The 23,294-nt window shown below is 35.8% G+C and overlaps 1 long non-coding RNA gene across 1 annotated transcript; it reads right to left on the bottom strand.

The window, feature by feature from the left end:
• Positions 1 to 9,766: 9,766 nt before the first annotated feature.
• Positions 9,767 to 16,859, bottom strand: LOC107546306 (uncharacterized). The gene is made up of 3 exons (XR_015714027.1): positions 15,682 to 16,859; positions 11,632 to 11,827; positions 9,767 to 10,889 (listed from the first exon to the last, which is right to left on the bottom strand). It is a non-coding gene; the product is annotated as an uncharacterized LOC107546306 (long non-coding RNA).
• Positions 16,860 to 23,294: the final 6,435 nt, after the last annotated feature.

The following is a 23,294-nucleotide window of genomic DNA, read 5'->3' as shown; positions in this document are numbered from 1 at the left end:
CGGAACGCACTGGCTGGTGCCTAATGGAGATGGGGTGGAAGTGACTGGATAAAGAAGGTGAAGGAAATAGCTAAAGAACATACATGCATTCCCCATGGACATGGACAATAATTTGGTAAAGGCCAAGGAAGCGGGAGGCAGGAGGTGGGGTGTTGGACATTAGCAAAGTGTGTGGGGTGGGAGACTCTAGCAATAATGTCAACAATAAAAAGAAAATTCTATTGAAAAAACATGAATCTGGATTTTATGACATTATTCAATAAAATAACTTATTTGATCAAATATAAAATATTGATAATCAGACACTATTTTTCCCTTGAAGGAGCAGAGCTGTGAGTTTTAATACTAATTGGCATAAGCACAAAATAGCCAACTTGTACCAATCACTCGTAATGAGCTAGGAACTGTCTAGCACTTTCTATGCATTTTTATTTACTTTTATTTAAAAATTTTTTTCATTTCCTTTTTTTTTAAGTTTATTTATCTTTATTATTGAAAATATTAGAGACGTTCTGTGTTTATCCCCATTGAATTGATCTCCTCCAATCCCTATCCCTCCCACCCCCAAGGCTTCCCCCATACCAATGTCTGTGTCCATGGGTTATGCTTATAAATTTATAAATTCTTTGATTAATCTCTCCCCACCCACTCCTTCCTCCCCACCTTCTCTTTGAGATCCCTCTGTCTGTTCCATGCTTCTGTGTCTCTGGATCCATTTATTTCATCAGTTTTTGTTTATTATATTCCACATATAAGTGAGATCATGTGGTATTTGTCTTTCTCTGACTGGCTTATTTCATTTAGCATAATACTTTCTAGTTCCCTCCATGCTGTGCCAAAGGATAAAAGATTCTTTTTTACAGCTGCATAGTATTCCAAGGTGTAAATGTGCCACAGCTTTTTTATCCACTCATCTACTGATGGTACCAGTATATCTGGGCTGTTTCCAGATATTTCCTACTGTAAATTGCACAGCTATGAACATAAGCTCTTTGTGATTGGTGTTTTGGGTTCCTTAGGATATATTCCTTTCTGAAGTAAGATCACTGGGTCAAATGGCAGGTCAATTTTTAATCTTTTGAGGAACCTCCATACTGCTTTCCATAATGGCTGCTCCAGTCTGCATTCCCCCCAGCAATGTACTGGGGTATCCTTTTCTCCTCACCCTCCCCAGCACTTGTACTTCCTTGATCTGTTGATGGAGCCATTCTGACAGGTGTGAAGTGATACCTCATTGTGGTTTTTATTTGCATCTCTCTGAAGATTATCGATGTTGAGCATTTTTTCATATGTCTCTTGGCCATCTGTATGTCCTCTTTAGAGAAGTGTCTATTTAGGTCCTTTGCCCATTTTTTAACTGGATTGTTTGTCTTCCTTGTGTTAAGTTGTGTGAGTTCCTTATATATTTTGGATATTAACCCTTTATCCAATGTGTCATTGGCAAATATGTTCTCCCATACAATGGGCTCCCTTTTCATTTTGTTGATGTTTTTTTTTTGCTGTGCAGAAGCTCTTTATTTTGATGCAGTCCCATTTGTTTATTTTCTCCTTGGTTTCTCGTGCCCTAGGAGATGTATCAGCAAACATATTGCTATGAGAGATGTCTCAGATTTTGCTGCCTATGCTTTCTTCCAGGATTTTTATGGTTTCATGCCTTACATTTAAGTCTTTTATCCATTTTAAATTTACTTTTGTGTCTGGTGTAAGTTGGTGGTCTAGTTTCATTTTTTTGCATGTACCTGTCCAATTTTCCCAACATTATTGATTGAAGAGACTGTGTTTACTCCATTGTATGTTCTTGCCTCCTTTGTCAAATATTAACTGACCATAAAGGAGTGTGTCAATTTCTGGGTTCTCTGTTCTGTTCCACTGATCTATATGTCTGTTCTTGTGCCAGTACCAGGCTGTTTTGACTACAGTGGCTTTGTAGTATAACCTGATATCTGGTATTGTGATCCCTCCAGCTTTGTTCTTCTTTCTTAAAATTACCATGGCTATTCTGGGTGGTTTTTTTCCATATAAATTTTTGAAGTGTTTGTCCTAGATCTGTGAAATATGCTGTTGGTATTTTAATAGGGATTGCATTGAATTTATAGATTGCTTTGGGGAGTATGGATATTTTAATGATGTTAATTCTTCCAATCCATGAACATGGTATATTATCACATTTGTTTATATCTTCCTCTATTTCTTTTTTCAGTGTCCTGTAGTTTTCTGAGTACAGGCCTTTTACATCTTTGGTTAAGTTTATTCCTAGGTATGTTATTTTTTTAGTTTGTAAGTGTTCCTTCCTCTTGGATTGCTTGAAATAGTTCAAGGAGGATAGGTGTTAATGCTTCTTTGAATGTTTGGTAAAAATCCCCTGTGAAGGCATCTGGACCAGGGCTTTTGTGTGCTGGGAGCCCTTAGATTACTGCTTCAACTTCATCAGCAGTTATTGGCCTATTCAGGATTTCTGCCTCTTCCTGATTGAATTTGGAAGGTTGCATTTTTCTAGGAATTTGTCCATTTCATCCAGGCTGTCCAGCTTGGTGGCATACAGATGTCCCTAGTATTTTCTCACAATCTTTTGTGTTTGTGTTGGGTCAGTTGTTACTTCACCTCTTTCATTTCAGATTTTGTTTATTTGGGTCCTCTCTCTTTGTTTCTTGATGAGTCTGGCTAAAGGTTCATCAATCTGGTTTATCTTTTCAAAGAACCAGCTCTTGGTTTCATTGATCTTCTGTACTGTTTTTTTAGTCTCGATGTCATTTATTTCTGCTCTGATCTTTATTATTTGTTTCCTTTTACTTACCTTGGACTTTTCTTGTTGTTCTCTTTCTAAGTTCTTACATTGTAGGGTTCGAAAGTCTATTCGAAGTTTTTCGTGTTTTTTTGAGGTCAGCTTGTAGTGTTATGAACTTCCGTCTCAGGACTGCTTTCATTATGTCCCATACATTTGAAGTTGCTGTGTTATCATTTACATTTGTTTCCAGAAATTTTTATATCTTTCTTGATCTCTTTGGTAACTCATTGTTTAAAAACATGCTTTTCAGCCTCCATGTGTTAAATGTGTTTTAGTGTTTTTATTGTTGATTTCTAATTTCATGCCACTGTGGTCCAAGAAGATGCTTGATATGATTTCTATCTTTTTGAACTTGTAGAGACTTGTTTTGTGTCCTATCATGTGGTCTATCTTTGAGAACAGCCCATGTGCACTGGAGAAGCATGTATATTCTGCAGCTTTGGGGTAGAATGTTCTATAAATATCATTTAAATCCTTCTGATCTAGTGTGTCATTTAGAGTCACTGTTTCCTTGTTGATTTTTTGTCTGGAAGACCTATCCAGTGAAGTCAGTGGGGTGTTAAATTCCCCTAGTATGACTGTATTGCTGTTGATCTCTCCCTTATAGTCCTCTAGAAGTTTTTTATAAATTTAGGTGCTCCTATGTTGGATGCATATATGCTTATCAGGGTTATATCCTCTTGTAGGATTGATCCCTTTAGTATTATGCAATGACCTTTCCTGTCTCTCACTGTGGTCTTAATTTTGAAGTCTATTTCCTCAAAAATGAGTATTGCTACCTTGTCTATTTTTCATTTCATTTGCTTGGAGAATTTTTTTTCATCCTTTCACATTCATCCTGTATGAATCTCTTGTTCTGAGGTGGGTCTCTTGTAGATGGTACATATTTGAGTCAGGTTTTCTTATCCATTCAGCCACCCTACATCTTTTTATTGGAGCATTTAATCTCACTTTCACATTTAAGGTTGTTATTGAAAGATACTTATCTACTGCCATTTTATTTCTTTATGCCTATGTTTCTCATTCTCTTTGTTTTTGCCTCTAATTATAGCAGTCCCTTTAACATTTCCTGTAATGCTGGTTTTGTAGTGATAAAGTCTTTAATTTTTTTTGGTCTTAGACGCTCTTTATTTCACCATCTAACTTGAATGATAATCTTGTTGGATAGAGCAGCCTTGATTTCAGATTCTTGTTTTGCATTACCTTGAATACTTATGCCATTCCCTTCTAGCCTTTAGAGTTTCTGATGGGATGTCAGATGACAGCCCTACCAGAGCTCCTTTTTATGTAACAGATTGTTTTCCTGTTGTTTCTCTTAAGATTCTCTCTTTGTCTTGAATTCTTGGCATTTTTATTATGATGTGTCTGGGCGTGGGCCTCTTTGGGTTCTTCTTGCTTGGGACTCTCTGTGTCTCCTGAACTTATGTAAATTTTTCCTAGACCAGGTTAGGGAAGTTTTCTGTCATTATTTCATCAAACAGGCTCTCTAATCCCTGCTTACTTTTGACCTGCTCTGGCACTCCTACGCTGCAAATATTGTTACATTTCATGCTGTCCCACAGCTCCCTTAGACAGTTCTGTTTTTTAATTGGTTTTTGTTTTGGGGTCTCTGACTAAATGATTTTTGCTACCTTGTCTTCTAATTCACAGATCTGATCCTCAGCTTCCTCTAATCTGCTCTTTATTCCTTCTAATGTATTCCTTATTTCTGTTATACCATTTTCATTTCTGACTGGTCATTTCTCATAGTTTCCATATCTTTTTTCATGCTGTGGAGTATCCTTACAATCAGTATTCTGAACTCTATATATGAGAGATTACTTGTCTCCATTTCATTTGGCTCCTTTTCTGAAGACTTCTCTTGTTTCATTTGGGGCTTGTTTTTTGGTCCCCGTTTTGGCTACATTTTGAGGGGTTGTTTGTAAGTGTTAGGTAGATCTGCTAGGACTCTGTGTCTTTTTGGAGGGTCTTTGGTACAGGCCAAAGACACAGTTAGTGACTGATCCTGAGTACCCTATTAGGAGTTATCAACAACCCTAGGCTTGAGGTCTCCATTGCTGGGGCTGGGTGTGTTTGGACAGGACCAGGATGCACACCAAAGTCTGCTTTTCTAAGGCCATGTCCCCAAGCAGATCAGGCAAAGACTCAAAGCATCCTGAGGTCTGCCTCTGCCTGCGGACTGATAAACCTGATTCTCTTAATGAGCCTCAGGCTAAAGAAACTCCACAGAGCAAAGCAGCTATTTGTTATCAGTCTCTTTACAGCCCTCAGGCTGTAGAAACTGCTCTGGGCAGGGTGAGAGGCTTTGGAGCAGGGTGGGGCAATTTCTTCCCCCCTCAGGCAAAACCCAAATAGAAAGATGTCCTCCACAGTCTGGGGGAATGACTGGGCACAAGAACCCAGACGGGCATCCCCTGATCTCACTCTCCAGAGCCCACAACCCCAGACTCTCCTCACACAGGTCCAGTCCACTCCATGCCCCCTCCTTTGGAGCCCAAGGTGAGTGGCTGCACAGGAAACTTTGTGCATTGGCTCTTTAGGAGGGTGCCTGCAGTGCCAGCTGCCTCTCCCTGGCAGACAGAAACCCAGCTGCTTTTCACAGCCAGATGTTATGTGGGCACCTTTCTCGGTTCTGGTGCTCTGGGCTGGGAAGCCCAGCCTGGGGTTGAGGCCCCAGAGTCCTCAGTGGGAACCCCCACAGCTGAGGTGTCCCTCTGGACCTTCAGCTGCTGCCTGTGGGAGCCCAGGCAGCCCTCTCGCGTCATTTCCTACCAGGCTTTGTGTGGTCTCCACCTTTCCTCCTTGGTGATGAGGGTGCTCTCCAGCTCATCTTTAGTTGGTTTTCAGGATGGTTTTTCTGTTTTAGTTGTAAATCCACACCGGCCCCAGGAGAGTGTCAGTGTAGCTTCCACGCAGTCCGCCGCCACCTTGGATCTCCCTCCTCTATGCATTTTTATAATATATATTCACACTGACCGGAAAGTGTTCTTCATCCTTATTCATATTTGATAAGAATTAACTTTACACTTTTAAGGCCATGCCATGAATTACTGACTGGGCCAATATTCAGGGCAAGAACTACTTTACCCACAGAGCCTAGTGATCAATGCTAAATACCAGCATTCCTGTAATTTTTACATTTTTTCCAACTTTAGTGACAATATCTCTTATCTTTCACATTAGCAATGAGGCTGAGCAAGTTATTTATCTCTCCATACCTCAGTTTATCCATTTGAAATAGTAATTATACTCAAATGAATAATATAGATATATGTCATGAGGATGAAATAATTTGTTATTAGCAGTGTGTGGCACATACTAAATGCTCACGAAATACAAGACTTACTTTAATTATTTGTGTTAACCTGATTTTCATGTAGACTTTAATATTCCTCTATCCAAATTTAATTTGATTTAATTTAAATTAAATTAATTTGAGTATATTTGGGGGCATCTTCTGAGATTATCTGCTGGCTTTAATCAAGTTATCTGAAAAAATATCCAATATACAATGGATAGTCTAAAACATTAATTATTGCCTATTACCATTGGTAAATAAGGGAAAAAAGTATCAGCTTGCTCATTAACTTAAACTGCTCTGTGAAGCCAGCAAGAATAACAAAATGTGGACAAAGCAACATTACCTGTCCACAGAATGTTTTCATTCTATGCTCCTTAAACACTGTCATTGAGGCAATAATAAACTAGTCATACTTCACTGGCTTCTGATATGATTCCTTTTAAGTAAACAGATGATTTTATAGCTGGCTCTTTTGTAATGGAAAAAAAGCAAGAGACATCACAAAAGAGCTTAAGTCTGGTCAATGACTGGGGTGTTGTTTTGAATATAAACTAGCATATAAGATGAACAAGAGACACAAATAGTGTCCCAGAAACAGTCATACAGTTAAAAAAAAAAAAAAAATCCTTATATAACTAAAACCATATTTCCTATGGAAAATGCCTGTTTATGTAAGCATATTTTCTTATAGTCCTGTGTAATTTTATTTATTAATTGATTAGCTTGAGTGCTTTTAAACATTTACATACCCCAAACATATTATTTTTCAAATTTGAAATGCATGTGCTGAGGTGTGCTTATATCCACGTGGATATAATAGAATACCCACATGTCTAGGATCAGTTTGATAAAGTATTTTCCTGCTCTAAGCCTCATAAATAAAAAATTCAAAGACATTTTCTATCACAAACAATATTAAGGAAATTTGCAATGCTGGAATAATGCCTATCTCCATGTAGCTTATTGTTCACTTAGTATTACAGAATTAAATTTATGAGTGTTTTATTTAGACTTATTATTATGTAATGAGGGAGACATGCTTTTCTTCATCTCAATAAATAAGAAATAACTTTGCTCTCTTTTTGTATTGATCAACCAACTGATGAATCAAAATACATGGATACATCAATTAAGAGATCGATAGACTGATAATTTTTACAAAGGACCCACACTAAATGAGAGTGAGGTAAAGACACCTTAACTTTCTGACCTCTCTGAAATCAACTGAATAATGCAAAATAACAAATGAAAATAACTTTAATTTTTTAAATATCCTCAGAATGATTGTATTTTAGATTGACAGATTTCACACAAACAATAGCCTCCTTTTTCCCAATAAATGAGGTTAAAGAAGAATTGGAAAGAGGCAATTAGAAGATGAAAGATTTAAGAACTTATAGACATATACACCATGGAATACTATGCAGCTATAAAGAAGAAGGATCTCATACCCTTTGGGACAGTATGGATGGACCTGGAGAATATAATGCTAAGTGAAATAAGCCAGGCAGAGAAAAACAAACATCACATGATCTCACTTATATGTGGAATCTAAAGAACTTAATAAACTGATGAACAGAATAGATTCAATGACATGGAAGCATTGATCAGACTGACGAATGTCAGAATGATGGAGGAGGGCGGGTGGGTGGAGGGGGAGGGAGTAACCAAAGAATGTATATGCATATATGCACAGCCCAAGGACACAAACAATGGTGGCGAGAAGGATGGGGAGGGGGTGGAATGGGTCATTGGGGAGAAAAAAGAACATCTGTAATATTTTAAACAAAAATAAAATTTAAAAAAAGCACAGGGATTTTGAAATAAAATGAAGGCCATTGATGGGTAAAATGGAGAAATCAACCACATCCAATCCAATGGCTTAGAAGAGTAAGTAGTTGATGAGTCTCACAGTGCCCTAGAGGAGCTGCAGCCTCTGATTCATAAGGAAAAAACAGAGAAAGAGACCTGCAAGGGCAGGATTGGGAAAAGTGACTAAAATATGGTATTATCAATGGAAGTCTGTCCACAGAACCACAGAACTGGTTAGCTCTCAATACTCACTATTTACCTCTTCCTCTCAATGACAGAATGCAGTCAGCACATGTTTTATCTCCAGGGACAAGCATTAGAACACTATATTGTTTTCTAAAGCGATTGAATTAAAGATGACTACAGAATTTGGGCTTCTCAAATGATCTGCCATAAAATAGGTATTATCCAATTAAACTTTTGTAAGTGCCATAGCCTAAAAGTCAGTTTTCAAAATGAAGACTATCATGTGACAAACCCCAGTCACACAAAGCTGCCAGTTAGGTTTCTTTAATAAAAAATGGTGTGGGAGTAAAAACTCATGGCAGCTTAAAGCTCCTATTGAACCACCCCTCTTTCCCTGCCTCCCTTTGCTTCCCTCCTCCCTCCCTCCCTCCCTCCCTTCCAATAGATTAATAATTTTTACAAAGGACCCACACTAAATGAGAGTGAGGTAAAGACACCTTAATCATAACACATAAATAGCTTACACCTTGTAAATTTTATATATGTCTAATCACTATGCTGTGCACCTGAAACTAATAGACTATTGAATGTCAACTGTTATTAAAATATAAAATTTTAAAACAATAGCTCAATATTCAATGATATATTTATTTAATCACAAGTTAGGTGAAGCATTTTCATGTTCCTTAGTCATATATGTTTAATTTCATGAGATTTTTTTTGCACTGATGTATAATGAGAGATAGGTATGTACATGAGTGTATATAAAGGGAAGACATATTACTTTATGATGTTGTGGATACAAAAGGGGCCATATACTAAACCTGACAAGCTCAGGGGAGGCCTGCATGGTGGATCTTACAAACTCAGAGGCCAAAAGCAACCACACAGAAGGGTCCGAAACTAAAGCTTTCTAGCTAAAAATGTGTCAGTGTGACCTACGCTATCTTCCTTGACAAAGTCAGCTTTTAACTGAGCCTGCAGATTGTCTTTTTGCATCTAAAATAACATACCTATGGAATGTCAGAGTAATCTCCTCTTCCAGACCCCTCAGGGCACAGCCACTGCACCAGAGCAGTAGACCACAGAACCCCTCATTACCTTATTCCCACACACCATCTCTATGTGCTGTAAATGTTCATTATTGACTATCCTGTACCCACCATTGTATAAGAAGTATGTGTCTATTTGTTTTACTTTTTATCCAGTCTTAGAGATTTCCCAGCTTTGCTTTCTCCAGCCTCCCTAATCTACCACCAACGAATGTGAGGTAGCCACACTTATGGTTTCTCCTTTGATTCTGACACATAAAATAAACAATAAAACTGCTATTCCCCAGAGCATTTACTTTGAGATTTTGCTTCCTGGCAATTGTTGTGAGTTTGGTTCAAATAAACTCTTATAACATTTTTCTTAGATTGGACATTCTTTTGTGGAAAATGTAGTCAGTACCAGTATGTTCCTTTGTGATTACTTTATTATTTTTGCGTAAAAATGTCTTTTCCCATTCTGAAATGTTTACTCAATTCCCCTTTCTTATTTTTCATTCCTTAAAATACTGTTTTCAATATAAATTATGTTAATTAAAATGTAAGGTAAGTATACACTTTTAATTTTAATAATCTTTCGTCAACTATTTTTAGTGGTAATAGTTTAAATATCACTTATCTATTATGTTTCTAAATTTTTTTTAAGAAAAAGAAATGAAATAAAGCTTAGATTCTGTTTTATTATTGTATTTTGTGGGAGGGCCAGATTTTTAACAAGTATACTATACTTTTGGAGAAAGAATTAGGGGAGTAGGCTAATAAGCAAATAAATGTTTTACTTTCCTTATAAATAATTCTCATCAATTACTATAAGACTAAATATTTGTTTGTTTTTGTTACTGCTGTTCTTATTATTCAGATTGTTCCATTTCACTTTTTTAGTGTATTATTTGATTCCTTTTTAGTTCTTTGTTTACACAAACTATTGCAGACCAAATCCTAGCCTAATGAAGAGGCTTTGACTCTCAAGTGTGAGAAAACCAGTTTGAATATCTATAGCAAAATTCATAAAAAATGATAGGAAAGCAAGTGTTCCTTTGATCAACAGAAAGTCTGGTCTTTGAATCTTACGATACAGGAACCAGTTTGTAAAATTGTAAATAAAAAAATCTTAATCTCTCTCTCTCTCTCTGTCTCATGCACACAGACACATACACACACTATATTTAGAATTAAGTAAAATTTATATTTACCATATTTTTATCACATATAGTACCATCCACTATATAGCTTAGATCCACACCTGGAGTATTATTTCTTTTATGTGCTGACATACATATTTGGCCGCCAAGGAAAGTGTACTGAATATCATAATTTGTTAATGATGCTATCTCTGTATGTGTCCAGTGACAAACTATCTTTGCACAAAGGGTATCTCTGGAAATATAAAGCAGAGAAAATTTCCCATATGTCACTCTGGGGCACAATGTATTAGGTAAATAACAATTCAAAATATGAAGATAATTCAAAATGTTACTCAGATCATAACAACAAAGCTATTCAGAGCAGACACCATCTTATGAAGTACAACATATAAACTCATCTGTATGTACTATATTCATCTCTCATTTGAATTAAGTGAATCATTGTAGAAAACACATACACGAAAACACACACACACAAAAACACATGCATTTGGAAATGAATAGTTTTTAAAATACACACGTTATAACACATGGGCCGTTATGACACTTTCCAAAGTCATCTCCTAGATAATTGATTTCTTCTGCACATAAATAACTAGAACCTTTAGAAACTAAAAACATAAAATTACAATTAGTCATTTTAAAAACATAAAACTAAAAATGTGATACATTAATATAGAAACATCTAGACAGCAGCAATGTCTAGTCAGTGCCATCTACTACAAATTTTTGATGTTACTTAGTGGCTCTTCAAGAATGAGAAACACTCCCTAAAAACTACCCACTTGAGAAAATTTGGTATCATCTTGCAGAAATGACAACACAGTCATTTGCTCTCTTATCTACAATTCTAATAATCTGCTTCCTTTGACCAGTCACCTGAAATTTTACTAATGCCCTATTGTCCTTGTCCTATACTTATGAAGCCCACTTTGCCTCTTGACATAATTCAAAGATACTTTGATTTGCAATTTTACTTTCAAATTTGGATTTAAATAAACAATGCCTTTTCTTGTGGCTTATAGGGTGAATTACTGATTTTAAAAAAACACAGTTTAAAAATGAACCCCAGCCCAGCCAGTGTGGTTCAGTGGTTGAGCGTCGACCCAGGAACCAAGAGGTCACTTGTTTGATTCCTAGTCAGGGCACATGCCCAAGTTGAGGGCTTGAACCCTGGGGTGGGGGTGGGGGTGGGGGTGAGGGCAGGGCAGGGCATGCAAGAGCTTGCCATCAATGACGTTTCTCTATAATCCATGTTTCTCTCTATATCCCTCTTCTTTCCCATCTCTCTAAAAATCAATAAAAACATATGTTTAAAAAAATGAACCCCAGAAAAAAACCCACAACTATTACATTTTCCAAATAACTCCATACACTGTCTACTCGGATCTCGGCATATTCCCTTATAGCAAAAGGCGGTGTTATTATTACATAGTTCATAATCAATAGATTTCATATCGTCTACACAAAACTCAGATGTTCCAGTGCAAAATTCTGTAAAATCACATGGATCTTGGCTTAGCCGACATATATGTCCTCTTGGGTGAAACTGTGAGAAAAAGAAAAACAAATTGTTTTTTTTTTTTTTGGTAATACATTTTATCCAAAGATCTTAAAGTGCTTCACACATTACAATTAATCAAGTCTTACTACTACGCCAAGCAAGGTATTACTATCAGCTATGATAGTTTAGATCAACTGTCATTATAGTTAAGAATGATGAGAGATTAAGTGATTTGTCAAAGATCATCCACTACTTCAGTACTGGAGAGGTACAACTCAGGTTCCTGACTTACGCTATTAACATTAAGCACAGCCCCTGTGCATGGTATCCACTGAGCACGGCACCCTTCTTTTGAAATAATTTACGATATGCTAACCTGTTATGAAGTTTAAGTGAACATGAACATAATGGCATCAGTTCATGTACTCATACCCAACACCAAATTTGGAGGCAAATATGCATGTAATTTTCTGAAAGATGGGGAAATGTTAAACACATAAGTTAGCATCATTATTTTTTCTCATCAGAAAATGTCATGTTACCTTTAAAAAAGTGTTGAACTCTCTCATTGTTCCTAATAACTTCAAACGTAAGAACAAAGGGAAACTGGGGGCTGCTACCAAAGCAGCAGTTCTAGGACGAAGTCTTTTCACAAGGTTGCTCAGGTTTCGTGATTGCACCTGACTGTTTGAGACAAAGGACATTGTTGATTTCTTTTTTTGATCTTTCTGAAACAAATATTTTTGTAAAGCACTAACCAAAAATGTAAGAAGATTAAATAAGAGAATTGTGTTGGTAACTCTCATTTGGATTCTATTACGTTTTTAGATACTTAAGGAAAATTATAAATTTACTTCTAGAGAAGTAGACTGGAAAGAACCCAAATACCCATCAATTTTCACCTCATTTTTTAAGAAGGGTCTAGTGAAAGATCTCATAGTTACAATGCTGTGGTTATACTAAACACTTCAAGATAAATAGAAAATATCTAATATCAAACTATGCATATTTATTTTTCAACTTTTGACTCTTGGGGACTAACCGCACACCTGAAATGCTGCACTAACTCAGAGGCTAGTCTTTACCATATTTCTAAAATATTGCTTAATGGGCTTCTTTTTCACGTCAAGTAATTTTTCTTTCAGGACCTATTCCACCTCTACCACAAGAGGTTATAAATCATGAATCTGCTTCTGACTCAGGATGATAATCAGAACACTTCTCCCTAGACAGTGAATGGAACAGTGGTGGAAATTTAACTCAGCAGGGTCAGTCTTGCTTTCCTCCATTACCAAGCACTGAGGCAGATGTTGGGAAAGAAAGGATCTTTCTGTTCTTCCGAAATATTGTACCATGAACTAGAAAAGCCAGGAGGTGCAGTGAGCTCTCGGCATTATATATGCAGAAACCTTGTTTGAGACCTGTTAACAAAAATGTGAGGCTATTGAATGGGTGTATAGAATAAGACCTCTATCGCTCCTGCTTGAAATGCTCACCTGAGCATGAAGTTAGACTCATCTTTTACCTAAGCTTCATAAGTGTCTGTTTTCCTTTGCTTGGCTATCATCAAGATACAACCTTTTGGGACAGCATGGGTGGACCTAGAGAGAATTATGCTAAGTGAAATAAGCCAGTTAGAGAAAGAAAATGCCATATGATTTCATATACTTATAAGTGAAATCTAATGAACAAATGAAAAAAACAAGCAAAATAAAACAGACTCAGACATAAAGAGAACAGAAGGACAGCTGTCAGAGGGGAGGGGGGTTGGGGGCTGGGTGAAAAAGGTGAAGCGATTAAGCAGTACAAATTGGTAGCTGCAGAAGAGCCAGTGACGCAGTATGCACCATGGAGAATACAGTCAAGAATGTCAAGAAAACGGTATGGGGCCAGGTGGGCAGCAGGGGGGCAACTCTGGAGAGTGCTGTTATCTGAAACTGGTGTGGCATGGCATTGAATGTAAACTGTGGCTGAAACACACAATAATTAAAATGAAATAAAATAAAATGAAATAAAATACTGAGTAGGTAGTGTGGGCTGTGTTTTGATTTATGTTCTTTACAAAACAAATTCTAGAATATTTTTATATTTTTATTTTAACTACTCTTTAGAAAAAAGAACTCTTCAGCTTATTCTTCTAAACAGTGAAGTTATGTAATGTCAAATTTTTTTTAGTCATTTTTGGTATTTAAATAACAAAAGCTATATATCTAGAAGTTATCACCTTTGCTGTTTCACTATGCCACTAAAATTGTAGTATATCTAAAGGGTGAAATGAAAACAATATTAGCAGGAAACTTTATTTCAAATTTTTAATAGGCTTGAATCTAAAGTCTAAATATAGTTAGAACTATCAAATCTTTCAATATTTTCACGCATAAAGTCATGTATAATGAATTCATAATAAACATCATTTTGTACAAATTAAAAAAAGATACAACTGACCAATACATAATTGGTCTTATACCGTACCAATTAAACTTTTAAAATTACATATAGAAATGTCTGAGTACTAGTTAGAAACAAGTTAGTCACTGTTATGTTTCAGTAAAACAGCTGGTTAAACTTGTCTTCCATATTTTTGCACTTGTATTTGTGCCTCTCTAAACAGAAATGTTATTTTTAAAATACTGGATAACATTGTTAAATTTTGGAAAAGCATTGGTGGAAACTAGCCTAACTGAAAGTAGACAGAGAAGAAAACAGGAAGGAAGCCTTTTACACCATGGCCAATAACGAAAGAGCAGAGTATAAGACACTTGTCAGCCATAAATGACATCAAAAGCCAAGTTCTGTGCTATAACACATAATAAAATTAATATAAACTAACAAAGTGCCTTTATCGCTTGCCCTGAAGCCTTCCTTAGCAACTTGTACTGTGAATTTTCAGTCAACCAAATGAACAGATTATCTCCATTTTAAAGAAATATACTTTGGGATGTAGGTAAAGGGCAATGGACTCTTTAGAAAAGTCTTATTGCTCAGTCCCACTGGTTTACAGACAAAGGTGAAGATGAGAGCTCTGCTGAAAGGAAAAACAACAAGATTTACTGCTAAGAAATAGAAATCCTACACTGGCCTCTACATTCATGTGCCTTAAAAACAAATGACCACTGGTTCTAATTACTAGCCCACAGAGTAAAGAACAAATATTGAACAAAGTAGAATAATGTTGTGAGAGATTTCATTGACACAGAAAAAATGAATCTGGCAAGAAAAATTTCTCATTAATCAGCTTTTATATTTGTCATAGACTCCTGAAAGTGACACTAAATGAGATGCTGCAATGATGTAATCCACAGAAGACAAATCCTAAACAATCTCCTCTCAGATGTGGCTACAGAGAAAAATTGAATGGAAAGCTTCCCAAGGGAAGTCAATTCAATCCACTTCTAGGCCAGGAGTCCTGGCCAAAGGTAAACCTCATTGTTTTATATGCTACATATTGCTGACTAAACTACATAGGTTCCTTTTCTGTTATTTTCAAAATGAGATTTTAAAAAAATGACTCTCTCATTCAAGCATCACATGCCAAGTGTGTGGTGGGTGACTCATTTATCATTTTGTCATAAGTTGTTTCATGATGCAGAGCGGCAAACAGGCATGACCAGGAGGAATATATAGCACCCAAATAATCTGGAATTGGTTTCAATGCAATAAATAGATGGATCTTGAGTAGAAATTGAAACAATATAGTGAGTGATGGAGCTAAATAGCAGGAAGAAAAACACCTAAAGACATCATCTAAATTCTAAAACGAACTGTGTATGAATCGGGTACATAAACTAACATATTTGAAAGATGTGTAAACACAAGTTTTTAAAAAACTAAAATAGAAAGAATGCCCAAGAACACAAAAATTCCATGAAGGTAAACAATGAAATATTTTGAAAGTTTACCAGACAATTTTTACTATTACAGCATGGTCCACTGCCACATTCTGCAAATCCAATCAGTGCACAAGTTTCCGGGTTACAGCATTTTTTGAAACGACACTCCTAAAAGTAAATACAATCAAGTTAAATAATAGAAATTTTCAATCAAATAGATAATTTTATTTTTCAAAATATACTAAAGTTTGTCTCTAAGTTAATTACAATTACAGTGTAATTTTTACTTTTGTATTATTTATAACTCCGCTTCATTAAACTTAATATATTTTCAGTGTAGAAATCAATTGTAATAAATTATTCATGATTTCATGGTCAAGAAACTGAACTGTTAATAATTTAATGCAACTCCCTTCAATCCTCTTCAGTTTTGTAAACATATTTATGCACAATGAATTTTTCATTGAATAAATTCTAAGTACCTTTCCATATTATTGAGTCTTCTCAAGAAATAATTTTGGGAATATATAACAAGTTATGATAGTGACAAAATCGAGGTTTCTAAATTATAATATTTTGATATTGTAAAAAAAGATTCAAAGAAAATTGTCATTTTATATTTTATCTTCAAAATTTTATATTAAAGATTAACTCAAAAAGTTTTTGGAGTCATGGAGTACAAAAATAGTACATACTCTTTATAACAGTATACTAGGATTTCCTTCTTTTTATACACTTGTCTATTCTATGCAAGAGGGATATTTTTCTAGAATGATAAGAATATTTAAAAATTAGTAAAGTTTATAGGCAAACATAACTAAGCATTTATGTCTATTTCAATTTAATAATTTTATTAATAACATGTTGAAAATTTAACACATATGCACATTCTGGTTTACTTTATATTTCTATGTGTTGATTTTGGTTGAGGTATTCTGTTTATTTCCTGTATTTGTAAGTACTTGTATATTAATGATACACAATTCAAAAACTGAGCTAGTCAGAAGGAAAACAACATAAATGAATATAATTCAGAATGCTTTTGTGATCTTGTTCCAGATTATCACAACTGCCTTTAACCTAAGGACTGGATACCCATTTTTTATCAGGAAACTTTAATCTGAGACTTGTTCACTTTAGAGGTAGACAGCTTTGGCCTAAGATAAACTTTTGAACAGTGATATGATTCCCCTTAGTCACAATTTATTACATCTGGAGGTCTGCCTTTATCTAAAGAAAGACAAAACTCTCTTGTAAACTCTCCTAGGGCCCATAGCTTCTACTCTGATTGCTGGATCTATCATATTGCTGGCCCACTTGATGAAAATCATTAGGTGCTCCTTTGAATTCTTCAGAATATTGATTCCCTCCTACAGGGTTCCTTCCTGCATTTACGTCTTTCTCATGATAATAATCCCTGCTTTCAGTCTCTTAAGACTTGGATCTTGACCTCATATCAGCCAAATGCTGCTGCTGAGGTTGCTACAAATGCCTTGGTAGAAATGATTTTGCCCAGATGGCCAATGTACTGGATCTACACATGCTGTGATAGGAGAATTGTTCTTTTCAGAAAAACTGCGGTCTGTTTGGCAGGGAACGTTTAAATCCATTCAAGGAGTTTGTTCATCTAAGGAACACAGGAGTGATTCAGTCTTATATTAATTACCTATTTCTGCTCTTAAAAATTACCTCAAACTTAGTAGCTTAAAACTATATACATGTATTATTTTACAGTTCTGAGGGTCAAAAGAACAAGAGAGTTGTCACTGGATTAAAATGAGGATTTTGGAAGCTCTTCATTGCCCCTGGAAGCTCTAGAGAAAATCCATTTCACTGCCTTTCCAGCTTCTAGAAGCCACTTGCATTCCTTTGCTTATGGACTCTTTCTCCATCCTCAAAACCAGCAGCATAGCATCTTCAAATATCATTGTCACATAGCCTTTGACTTTGACCTGCCTGCCTCCCTCTAATAAGGACCATTGTGATTACACAGGGCCCACTCAGAAACATAGGGTATCTTTCCCTCTTGAGTTCCTTAACTTGATCATATCCTCAGAGCCCTTTTTGCCATTAAAGTAGCATATTCACAAGTTATGAGTATTAGGACAAGGGAAACTTTGAGGGTTATTCTACCACATTTACCATCTGGTCTCCAAAGATTCATGTACTACATTCCAATATCTATTACAGTATTAACTTAAATTTGCTGATTGCTGACTCATCTCAATGGAGTGAAGGAGCAGTTGAGTCTGCAATTGTTCTTCCTTCCTCCTGGATCTTCCTGCACTTTGTCTGACTCTCGGGCTTGGTGAGAGTGTGTTCAGCTCCATTAAAAAGCCTCCATTATTGTGTGAGCCATTTCCTGTGATGTCTCACCCTTTCAATACTTATTCATATACTGTGTGTGTGTGTGTGTGTGTGTTTGGTGTGCATGTACAAAAACATATATGTATTATATTAATATAATATATTAACACATAACTAAAAAGTAAAAATACTCAATAATTTTATGCACATTACTTGTTGAAATAATACTATACTGGACATATTAAGTCAATATATGTTATATAAATTAATCTCACCTATTTCATTTTATTTTATAAATGTGGCTACTAGAAAATATAAAATACATGTGTGATTCAGATTATATTCCTAATACATAACATTGATCTAAAGAAACATTAATGGAATCAATAACTGAATTTGGCAAAGTTGCTCTAAAAAATTCAGACCGTAAATATCTAGTGCATTTTTAAATCTGAATAATAGAGAAAACAAAATTTTTAAATATATGATTTAAACTACCATAAAAATTTTAAAACATAGCAATAAAAATTTTAAAGTTTATCACTAAAATACCTGAATACTAGGAAGTACTGTTGAGAGAAATTAAAAGAAATAAGAAGTAAAGGCATATATCTCCATTTTATCTAACCTCAAATTTATCTAAAGGTTCGATGCAATTTCTTCTGTCTTTTTGTTTGCAGAAACTGAAAAAACAAATCAGATAGTCTTCCTAAAATGCAAAGGGCCAAGATTACCCAAGAAAATCATGAACTGGAATAACAATGCTGGAGGATATATAATATTATATTCCATCAGTTAATAGAAATTCATAGTGATTCAAGATAGTGGCATAAGAGTAGAAAAAAGAGAAAAACCCATAAATGTTTACTTGATTGATGACCAAGGTTGATTCATAGCAGTGAGGGAAGGACAGTCTTCAAATAAAATGTGATTTTTTAACTTTGATATACTTATAGTATTTATAAAAATAAATTACAGGTGGAATGATATCAGAGGAGTGGCAGCTTGAGAGATTCCCTTAGTTTCAGCTCTTGAAGCGTCAGCAATTTGAATAGCTATGAATCAACAAAGGATTGCTGCTCAAAGCACAAATATGCCTTAGAGATCCACACATTGAAATATGTAAAGGTGGGCAAGTGAGAGTAAATAGGAAACAAGAGAAGGGAGAAGGGCTGAGACAAGCCACAGACACAGCCCTGTAGTCAGCAGCTTACAGAGGGAGACTGGATAGGGGGGGCAACTAAGGCCAGAAAATGGATGAATCCAGTTGTGGCTGGCATTCCCTTCAGCTTGGAAAAGCAAAGAGATTCTGCAGATATTCCTGCAGAATGAGCTGCGACTGAGTCTAAGAACCTGGGAAAGGACACAGCACAGAGTGCAGTGAGAGTTGTTGGGCAGCTGGCATTCAAGACAGAGGGAAAAAAAACACAGAGACCTGCTGCCCCATAATTTCCTAGAGCTTGCCTCCCTTCACCGTTGGTGTTCGGTTTCAAGTACATTTTCTCCAAACCTGAGAACTGGTACTACAGAATCACTTTTTTCCTGGAATAAAAGGTGACCCTGTAACTGGTACCAGGGTAGGGGGATAGGGAAAACCCCCACAGAGGTCCAAGGTTGACATTACCAGGAGGGCAAGACAACATAAAAGTCTGCCACCTTCCTCCAGTCCACCCCAGCTCCACACATCACTGCTACACTTATGGTTGAGTTTGGCTGTGGAGGACAGCACTGGCATTTCACAGAACTAAAAAACTTGTGAATCAGTGCCACCTACTGGAAAATAATAAAAGGATATATTCATATATCTTCTAGAGAAATGCCACTCATACATAGATGCCTAGACAGAGAAGGAATCCATCAAATACCTGGAATAACCAAAATAGCAGCTAGGTCAGAGAGAAAATGAAAAAATCTCCAAAAACAAACTTAAAGACATAGAAATATGTGATATAAATGACAGAAAATTCAAGATTGCAGTTGTGAAAAAACTCAAAGAGATGTGAGAAAATACAGTCAGGTAATTTAATGAGATCAGAAAATAAATGAACCAACAAAACGAGTACTTTCCCAAAGAGTTTGAAACTTTAAAAAAAGGACCAAAAAAAAAATTCTGGAAAAGAAGAACTCATTAAAAGAGACCAAGAATGGCCCTGGCTTGTGTGGCTAAGTTGGTTGGTTCTTTTCCTGTGCACCGTAAGGTTGCTGGTTCAATTACCAGTCAAGGCACATGCCCGGGTTGCAGGCTGATCCCCAGAGAAGGCATGGAGGAGGTAGCTGATGGTTATATCACTCTCAAATTGATGTTATCTCACTCTCTCCCTCTCCCTTTCTTTCTCTTAAAAAAAAAGAAAAAAAGAAAATTTTTTAAAGAGATCAGGAATGAACTAGTGAACATAAGAAATAGAGCAGAACAGATGGAGAAAAGGGTTAATGATACCGAAGATAGAAATCGATAAATGAGGCAGAGGAAAGAAGAGAGAGACTTGAACAGAAAAAAAAAAAAGTGATAACTCTAGGAGAACTGACACCACCAGAAAGAACAATATAAGAATAATAGGCATGCCAGAAGAAGGAAGAGAGGGGGAATGGAGAGCTTATTCAAACAGTTGATGATAATTTCCCAAATATATGGAAAGTAGTAGAACTTTGAATCCAAAAAGCAAGCAGAACATCTATTTAATTCAATCCAAAGAGACCTCATATTGTATTAAAACTGTCAAAAATTAATGACAAAGAAAGAATTCTCAAAGCAGTCAGGGAAAAGAAGAAAGTAACCTATAAAGGAAAGCCCATTAGGTTATCTTTGGACTTCTCAGCAGAAACTCTACAAACCAGAAGAGTGTAGAATCAAATATTCAAACTACTAAAAGAGAGAAATTACCAGCAAAGAAAAAAATCCAGCAAACTTATCCTTTAGATATGAAAGAGAAATAAAGGCTTTTCCAGACATACAGAAACTGAGGAAATTTATCACCAGAAGAACCTCCACTGCATGAAATATTTAAGGGGGTCATTATACCTGAAACAAAACATAAAAGGTCACAAAATTACAAGTAAGGTCACCAACAATCTTACAGCATAAGTGGGAAAATTTGTGACAACAAAAACATAAAGGGGAGGGAGGTAACGTCTGAATTTGCAAGGGAGGATGATTAGATGCATTCAAAAGAAAAAGGACTACTGTATGTATATATATTAAACTTTCTTTTTCATAAACCTAATGGTAACAACACACACAAAAAACAAAACCTAGACACATAGTTTTAAAAAAGAGCAACACAGGAAAGAAGTATGGGATACCACCAAACTAAAAAGACAGACAAAAACACAAAGGAAAAGAACCAATGGAAACACACAGCTGCCAAAAATCAAAATATAAATGGACTATAGGAAATACTCATATATCAATAATTACCCTAAAACTAAATGGCTTAAATTCACCAATAAAGAGTCACAGAGTAGTACATTGGATCAAAACAAACCCCAAACATATGCTGTCTTTAGGAGGCACATTTCAGCTGCAAAGACAAAGTTAGACTCAAAGCGAAAAGGTGGAAAATGATTTGCCAAGCAAATAACATCCACAGAAAAGCAGGTGTAGCCATATTTATATTTGACAAAACAAATTTCCAGATAACAAAGATAATTAGAGGCAAAGATGTACATTTTATAATGATAAACGGGACACTACATCAAGAAGAAATAACACTTCCTAATACATATACCCCCAATCAGGGAACACCAAATTATATAAAGCAACTACTAACAGAACTAAAGGGAGAAACAGACAAAAATGCAGTCATAGTTGGGAACCTTAATAATCCATTGATAGCTCTAGATGGATCATCCAAGCGGAAAATCAGCAAAGAAAGATTGCCCTTCAATGACACATCAGACGAAATGGACATAATTGACATTTACAGAGCCTTTCATACCAGAACATCAGATTATACTTTCTTCTCCAGTGCACATGAAACATTCTCAAGGAGAGACCACAAAGTAACTTCAACAAATTCAAGGAGATTAAAATTACACCAAACATATTCTGTGACCACAATGCTCTGAAATTAGAAATCAGCAGCAAAAGGGAAGTAAAGAAACCCACAAATATGTGAAGATTAAACAACATACTACTAAAACAATGACTGGGTCAAAAAAGAAATATAAGGTGACATCAAAAGATATCTAGAGACAAATGAGAATGAAAATACAACATATCAAAACTTCTGGGATGCAGTGAAAGCAGTAATAAAGAGGGAAGTTTATATCATTACAGGCCTATCTCAAGAAACAAGAGAAATCCCAAGTAAACAACCAAACATTACATCTTAAAGAATTAGAAAATGAGCCCTGGCCAGGTAGCTCACTTGGTTAAAGCATCGTCCTAATAACGGCAAGTTTGTGGGTTTGATCCCCAATCAGGGCACATATAAGAATCAACCAATAAATGTATGATAATTTGAAACAACAAATCAATGTCTCCTCCTCTTCCCTCTCTCTCACTCCCTTCTGCTCTCTATCTAAAATCAATTTTTTAAAAAGAACTAAAAGAACTATGGGGTTAGGAAAGATTGGGTAAAAGAGGTGAGGTTATTAGCTAAAGAACATATATGCATAGCCTATGGACACAAACAATAGTGTGGTGAAGGCCAAGGGAGGCCGGGGAGGGGCGGTGGAGGTACGCAAAGGGGGATGGATGGGGACATCTGCAATAGTGTCACCATAAAAAATTTTTAATAAAAGAAAATAATAAGAAAAAAGAACTAGAAAAGGAAGGTCAAAAGTAACCCGAAGTCAGCAGAAAGAAATAAAAATTACAGCAGAATTGAGTGACAGAGAAGAAAAAGACTGTACAAAATAATAATATTTAAAAAGCTGGCTCTTTGAAAAGATTAATAAAATTGACAAACTCCTGGCTAGACTCACTGAAGAAAAAAAGAGAAAAGACTCATATAAACAAAATCAGAAATTAAAGAGAAGTTACCACAGACATCACAGATATACAAAGGATCGTACTAGAATATGATGAAAGGCGATAGCACATTCACTTATCAGCATAGACCCTTGAGAAATGCAGGCAACAGGTGCAGCTGCAGACATGCAAGAACAGTCAAGGTCAAGATGAAAACATAATCACTAATGGGGGGAAAAAACATATCTACTAAATCACTGAAAATAAATAGTGGGGAGAAAAACACAGGTCAAAAGAAATAAGCTAAAATTAAATAAGAAAACAAATGTGACAAAATGCACATACAAAATATAAAAATTTTGAGACAACTAAACTTACAAAAATATTCATTCTAGAAGGGTGTAAGGAGTCATATCAACTTAATACAATAAGGTATCCTGAAAGACATCCTGGGGCAGAAAGA

Source organism: Miniopterus natalensis, chromosome 2 (assembly GCF_054644295.1).
Source record: "Miniopterus natalensis isolate mMinNat1 chromosome 2, mMinNat1.hap1, whole genome shotgun sequence".
NCBI classification, from domain to species: Eukaryota; Metazoa; Chordata; class Mammalia; order Chiroptera; family Miniopteridae; genus Miniopterus; species Miniopterus natalensis.
This window is presented reverse-complemented; position numbering and strand designations above follow the sequence as displayed.